The 7361-nt window shown below is 50.1% G+C and overlaps 1 protein-coding gene across 12 annotated transcripts in view; it reads right to left on the reverse strand.

Moving 5' to 3' along the window:
- Positions 1-7361, reverse strand: part of PAK6 (p21 (RAC1) activated kinase 6) — a 33955-nt gene that overhangs the window by 12632 nt on the left and 13962 nt on the right. The window contains exons 3-5 of one of the 12 annotated variants that reach the window (XM_089907371.1): positions 5239-5366; positions 4134-4323; positions 1222-1554 (exon numbers count right to left, since the gene is read on the reverse strand). The exons of 7 other annotated variants lie outside the window; for them this stretch is intronic. The gene's annotated coding sequence lies outside the window, so the exon portion shown is untranslated. The remainder of the gene's footprint in view (positions 1-1221; positions 1555-4133; positions 4324-5238; positions 5367-7361) is intronic. 4 more of the 12 variants (XM_089907370.1, XM_089907379.1, XM_089907378.1 and 1 more) reach the window with 4 other exon arrangements.

Raw genomic sequence — 7361 nt, forward strand, 5'->3', positions numbered from 1 at the left:
CTTTTATAACACAGTCAACTCGGGTTTGTCCCAGAATGGTTCAAAACCAAAAACTGCTAATGTGACATACAACTTCATAAAAAGTCAAGCTGCTGATTCAGAGACATGTTGCCCCATCAGGGACCAAACTAAAAGGGCCCTTATGGTCCCCAGGTGCTCGGCCCTAATTCTGGAAAGGCCCTGAGCTAAGGGCACTGCTGGGGTGGGTGAGGGCAGCTATCTTAGGGGAAAAGCTCTCCAGGAAGAGAGAGCCCACCTCCCTCTGGGTCCCCTTCTCTCTGGTCTCAGAACTCTGATTGTACAAAACATCACCTGCAGTCAAACCTCCATCCTTTGCCTTGCTGGTTTGGGTTTGCCTTAGGCACTATTAAGCTCTAACAACAGCTCTGAGTGACACCGGCATGCAGATCTGAGAGAGGGAGACTGGAGACCCAGGAGGCAAAGTGACTCTTCCAAAGTGCTGCTCTGGCCTCACCTTCAGGGAGCCCTGGGCTGGGACCACATGGAAGACAGGGTTGGGGGTACCCACTAGAATGCTATTGTATTTGAAGTGGCTCAGAATAGCTCAGTGCATTTGTGTGGGGCGATGGGTGCTAAGGACACTCAGTGGGCTCTTCTGTCAGCTGGAAAAGTCACTTCTAGGTTTGTTTCAACAAGACATGTGTGTTTCTTGAATTGAATGCTTGGATCATTCATCTATCTACAGAACTGGATAGATCTGTGCCATGGCACTCTCTTTTTTTTCCTGCTCCAGAGAGAGAATTTTCCTGGTCACATTCACAGGTTCTGGAGCAGGTCACAGATCTGGGAGGCAGCTGGTGCCACTCGGGAAGGCAGGGGGCTCAAACGGCCAAGTCTCTCCACTAGGCATTCACCAAGCATGAATCAATCTGAATCCATGTCATACCTCTTGGAATGGCAGCCACTTTTGGGGACCTTGAGGTTCAGGAAATCTACCAAACATTCCCACCAGGCAAAGCCACATGTGCAGGAGCCCCAAGGACCAAGGACTTTGGAATGAAATATAACCGTTTGAGTTACAGGTGAGTTGCAGGGAGTCTTCCACTAATTTGGGGAGACTTTGAGCGAGCTACCTTAATGATTTGAGCCTCAGCGTTCTTCATCTATAGAATGTGGTTAATAAAAAATAACGCACAGAGTTTAGGGAGTGTTAAATGAGCGAATTCCCAGGAAAAAGGGGCGTTTCTCTTGCTATGTTACCTCTCCGTGCATCCTGTCTCTCAACTCAGGTCCCTGCAGACATCAGAACGTGAGCAGATCCAAGTCTGGGAGTGATGCCCAACTCCTGCCCTCTCGGAGTCACCTGGCAGGGGTCATGCCTGATTTCTCGTTCTGGGGCCCTCGTCACCGCTCCACGACATGGACTCTTCATAGCTTGGTAAAGCCTGGCCTCCTCCGTGTAGTCTTCGGCTACAGAAGAGTCTCAGTTCTGCAGTTCTGTCCTGACAGACCCACTATCTCTGGATTAGCTCAGCTGATGGTTGCACTGTCCTCCCCACTCTGTAAGCCCTTCTGGAGGTGTAGGGACACAGCCTAGAGTTGCAAAAGAGGTGGCTAATACTTCCCTCTCCCCCCACCAGAACATCCCTGGCCCCAACTCCCCGGCTGAACCCAAAGGCCCAGCATTTGCTGCAGGAATGCCCAGGGAAAGCATCTTTTTTGTTTTTGTTTTTTTTTTTCGGTTTTTTGTTTTTGGCTGCACCGCAGCATGCGGGATCTTAGTTCCCTGACCAGGCATCAGTGGAACCCTCGCCCCCTGCAGTGGAAGCATGGAATCCTAACCATTGGACTGCCAGGGAAGTTCCTGCAAAGCATCTTTAGCAAATGGTCTACATGACTCTGGGATGCCCCTCCTGAGTCCACCCTAACAGCAATTCCAGAATAAGTTCTTCCCACAGGCAGCAGGAAGGGCCTGAGGAGAAAGAAGGACAGTGCAGAGTCCTAGGATCCAGGGGTTACAGGGGAGGTGGGGAGCTGACAGAAGCAATGAACTGAGCTCAGGCTTTGGGGGAGGGGGAGTAGAGATTTAGAAATCAGAGCCAGCCACTTAGCTAGCGGGAAATCCACACCTAAAGGGAGGCTGCCAGGACTTGCCCAAAACCATGGTGAGGCCAACACTGCCTGGGACAATATGACTGTGTACATAGAAAAATCTACATACAAACTTTTGGGATTAAATGTGAATTTTAGAAGTCCCCAATTCAAGGTCAATATCAAAAAAAAATTGTATTTTTGCATACCAGCAGCAAACAAATAGAAAATGAAATTTAAAAAAAGATTCTGTGGTACAATGGGAAATAGACGTTTGGTCTTTGTACACCCCACACCCTGCCCCCTATTCCTGGCACAGAGCTCTTAAACCTCTTGGAATCCCCAGAGTGACAAGAGTGTTGGAACTTTCAGCCTCCCCATTCCCACCTCTGGGGAGGGAAGAGGGGCTGGAGATTGAGTTAATCGTCAATAACCAATGATTTAATCAATTGTGCCTACTTAATGAAACCCCTCAGAGATAGGATTCAGGGCTGGTGCACGCCTCAAGGTCCTGAGAGGGTGACGCGTCTGGGGAGAGCATGGAAGCTCTGCACCCTTCCCCCATACCCTGCCCTATGCGTTATGCATCTCTTCCATTTGGCTGTTCCTAAGTTGCATCTTAATGAACTGGTAATAGTAAAGTGCCTTCCTGACTTCCACCAGCCATCCTAGCAAATTATCAAATGTGAGGAGGGGGTCGTGGGAACCTCAATTATTAGCCAGCTGGTCAGAGGTACAGGGACCTGGGCCTTGGAACCTGAGTCCAAAGTGGGGGGCAGTTTGTGGGACTGAGCCTGAGGAGTCTGTGCTAATCCAGGTAGTTAGTGTCAGAATCAAATTGAATTGTTGAACACCCAGTTGGTGTCAGAGAGTTGGAGAAATGATCTCAGGAGGAGAAAAACCCTCTCATTTGCTGTCAGAAGTGTTATTAGGGCAAAACCCCTCAGACACCCTTTCCCACTTTACATTAAAAATATCAAATACCTAGGAATAAATCTAATCAAAGATGCACAAGGTCTCTACATTGAAAAATATCAAACGTTAAAGATAATAAAGAATGTTCATAGATTGGAAGCCTCAATATTGTAAAGATATCAATTATTCCCAAATTAACCTACAGAGTTATTGCAATCAAAATCCCAGCATACTCCTTTTGGTAGAAATTGACAAACTGATTCTAAAATGTACAGAGAAGCATAAAGAATCAGGAATAGTCAAATCAATCTTGAAGAACAAAGTTGGAGGGTTACACTACTAGATATCAAGATTTATTATAAAGTAACCAGAATTAATACAGTGTGAAACTGGCACAAAGACTTATGAATAGGCCAGTGCAACAGAAGACAGAATCTAGAAATAGACCCACTCGCATAAGGTCACTTAATTTATGACAAAGGTGACACTGCAATATGGTAGGGAACAGATGATCTTTTCCATAAATGTAGGTGAAGCAATTAGATATCCATATGAAAAAAAAAAGGAGTCTGGAAAAATGAATTCATATCATATCCCCAAACTAACTGGCTCTAAATGTGAAAGGTAAAAATAATAAAGCTGGTGGGAGTGATGGTGGGGGGCAGGAGAGAGGGTAACCCCTAGTCTGGCCATCCCCTGCCCCAGGTCTGGTGTGAGTGACTATGGCGAGCCCAAGTTTGATGGGCTCTCCTGGAGCCCCTGACCTGCTGGGGCCCAAACCTATCCACACCCATGGGTCCCGAGGACAAATTAAACTATCAAGGTTTTCTTTGTCCAAAGCAGGCCTAGGTTAGGAGTAGGAAATTCTTTCTAAAGATTTCACCTAGACTAATTTGTAAATGCAGTATGAATATAATGAATATTTGAAGGAAATACAGCAAAATATTCATTGTTGTTGTGTTTGACTGGTGGGGTTCCAGGTGACTTCCTCCTACCCCATCTTTCTACTCTTCTGAACTTTCCTTCAAGATGATGCATTATGCATCTCTTCCATTTGGCTGTTCCTAAGTTGCATCTTAATGAACTGGCTTTCTAAAGAAAACAAAATATTTTTAAATAAAGAAAAGAGTGATCCACGAGCACTGAGTTTCCTAAGAGATACTCACCCACTTAAGTATCCGATGTTGCCAGGTCACTGGGTGTCGATCACCTGAGACCCAAGCATCCCCTGCATCTCTCCAGCTCCATGTCCTGGACATACACACGAATGCCCAGACAGGGGCCCTCACTTGCCATTCCTAGGTCTCCATCTTTCACCCAGTTTCCCGCCTTCTGACAAGCCCAAGGGCCTCGGGGCTGAGGGAGAGGGAGTGCTGAGTCAGCCATGAGGTTAAATCAAATCAGGACATGCCCGCCTTTAAAACTGCCATCCGAGAAGCACCACCTCTTTGCATCCACTCACCTAGTGAAAGAGCCTTCCCTAAAGAAGGTACCCTGGAGGAGGAAGGAGGATGCTGTTCTTTCAGAGAGCCAGTCCCTGCCTTTCCTTCTGCCTAGCCTGACAGAAATGATGTGGGCCTTGGCCACTGAAGTAGAAATGGGCAGAGGCAGGGCGCCAGCTCTGGCTCAGGGGGACCTCCACTTCCCGAGCCCCTCCAACGCAGTGGGGGGAGGTGCTGAGGAGTCTTTCTCAGGCTGGGATGCACCTTTACGACCGAGGAATGCTTTGAACATTCCTCTTCTGAGAATGGCCGAGGACATCACCTTCCAGCCAGCAGGCTGGCCCATGACTGGACCAGAGAAGTATGCCCATCACTGGGGAGGGGAGGGGAGGGGAGAGGAGGGGAGGGGAGGGGAGGGGAGAGCCCTGCCCCAACCAGTTTTAGAAGGAAGCTCCCCCACCCCCGCCCCACCCCCGGCACAGCTCCTGCTGAGGCTGCTTCCTCCAGCCAGAGCCTGGCAGATGGGGAGCAGGTCAGTTCCTGGCAGAGGCTTCTGGAGGAAATGCTGTCACACCCAGTAAAACTGAGGGTGGAGGTGGTGGGAGAGTTCAGGGAGCCACAGGCCTGGGGTCACTGAGGGGTGGGACTATCATGTCAGAGGAGCAGGAGACTCCAGAGAGAAAGGAAAGTAACTTTTCTTGAGCACCTACTACATGCTAGGCCCTTTCCAAGCGCCAACTAATTTAATCCTCACAACGAGCCTGGGAGGTAGGAGCTATTATTATTATCCACAAATCCAGATGAGGCTCAGGGAGGCTGAATAACTTACCCAGGATCACAGAACCAGGAAATGACCGAGTTGGTGTTTAAACACAGATCTGGTTCCAAAGCCCTGCTCCGTCCACCATGCCCACTCAGAGGGACTCGGGCTATTGTTAATCTCCTTCCCAGGGGTCTCTGTGAACAGGAAGGGGGCTGGGCAGTCTGTGTAGAAGGGGATGGGCCAGGGCCAGCTCCCTCAATCAAGATTACTAGGTTCTTTCCTGGGCTGATCTGTGAGTCAGAGGCCAAGGGAGACTGGCGCTGTCTTGACTTGCAGTCTGACCCTTACTTTGTTTGGAACCAGGGCTTGTTTGTCTGTTTTTTTTTGCCCTGCAGTGGTGGTGGTGGGGTGTTCTAAGGAGCTTGCCTTGGCAGCTGTGATGTCAGGGCCTGGCACACATGGAAAGAGCCACAGAAACAGCAGGAGGGTATTTTCTCCAGCATAGGTCCACGTCCCCTCAGTAGGGTCTCAGCCTCAAGTCAGGCAACCGGCAGGCCTGTACTAGTGTCCCACGGTGCCATGGGGTCTGGGTGGTGAGGGCCCCCAGACCAGGCACTGTGGCTCAGCTGGTCCAGGGTCTATAACAGGGACAGCAGATAGCTGTGCTGGGTGGGTCACCCCCTCAAACTGCTTTTCCTCTTGGGGAGGAGACATCCGTCCGCCAGGACCTGGGGCTCCAGGGCCACCAAGCTGTTGGTTCCCCAACCAGAACTATGGAGAAATGAATCTGCACTTAAACCTCAAACCAGAGCACAGACTTTCCAGTGAGCACTGCCATTTGAGGCAGACCCTTGGAAGTGAAACCGCCTGTTATAGATGTGCTCCAGGACTTTCAGAAGTCCTCCTGGGAATCAACTTTGGGGCCCATCTTGGGCCAGCATCAAGTGTTTTCCTAACCTGTGGCCTCTGCTTTTCACCAGAAGAGCTGGTGTCCAACGAGGTTGCCTTGCCGCCTAGACCCGGCTTCCAGTGAGTTTTGGCTGTTCCCACACAGCGAATTCCTTTCAAGGAGAGGACACTCAGCCCACTGAAGGGATTCACAAGAACGCACTACAGGCTGGGAAGGTGGTTTCCAGAAAGCAAGTCTGAAGGAGCTTGCAGCCACTCTGAGGGGAGGAGGATTTGGTTGGCTGTGTGAGTTCTGGGATGTAAACTGTCTGTTAGGATGAGGCTGGTGGGATTCCCCTCCATTCCTAGACGAGTGGGAAGAGAGAAGGCAGCTGCACCTGGGGCCCTGTTCCCTCTGAGGGCCAGAGAGTGAGAGTGGGGTGCATGCCTAGGCCCCCCTTGAGGGAGGCACCGTCGGCTTGTCAGGGCTGAGTGCGGGCTCAGTGTGGACCTGGGGCGAGGCGTTCCTGAGTTCCGCTTGTGATCCTGGCCCACTCTTCCTTTCTAAGCCTCAGCATTTCCGGGGCCAACAGGGGCATGGACTTATTCACTTCTGCCAGCTTCTCCAGGTACAGTGAGGAAAGAAACAGCATCTGTCCTAGTTGGAGGGGCTGTTTTGGGTATTTTTAGTAATTGTCACTCAGGGAGTGCCTAGTATAAGCACCAGGCTCTGGGCTGAGCATTTCACACACAGAATCCTCGCTGCAAGCCGGTGAGGTGGGCCTATTACTGTACCCATTATGCAGATGAGAAAACCCTTGTTCAGAGAGATTAAGTGATTTGCCCAAGCGCAGCAGCAAAGAAGGGGAAGACCCCTGTTAGTCTGATCCAGATATGAACAAGGCTGCAGTTAGCTGTCACCTTCCACCACCCCAGCCTGTCATTCTCAGACCCACGCAAGATGCTCTGTGACATCGAGATAGAGGTAAGCCCCTGAGTCCTAGAGCACTTACAAAGGTACCCCCACTACTGCCACCATCCAGTCACAGAGGGGCTGATGGAGGACCCTGCCACCTCCAGAGCTGGGCCCTTTCACCCCGAGGTCTGCTGCCCAACCTCTTCATAACGCCCTTTGGGAACTGACATCCCACACCCTTCCGTGAAGAGGAATGTGCCTCGAAGGCCCCTGGTTGAGAATATCCTGGACAGAAGCCAGTCTTTCATTGGAATATTCTCATCAGCCAGGAAGATCTTTCTCAAATTTTAGTTTCTGGAGTTAGTTTAAATATGAAATTATATTA

This window comes from Delphinapterus leucas, chromosome 2 (genome assembly GCF_059928025.1).
Source record: "Delphinapterus leucas isolate spDelLeu-1000000601 "Yukka" chromosome 2, BTC_Dleu_Yukka2, whole genome shotgun sequence".
Taxonomy (NCBI): Eukaryota; Metazoa; Chordata; class Mammalia; order Artiodactyla; family Monodontidae; genus Delphinapterus; species Delphinapterus leucas.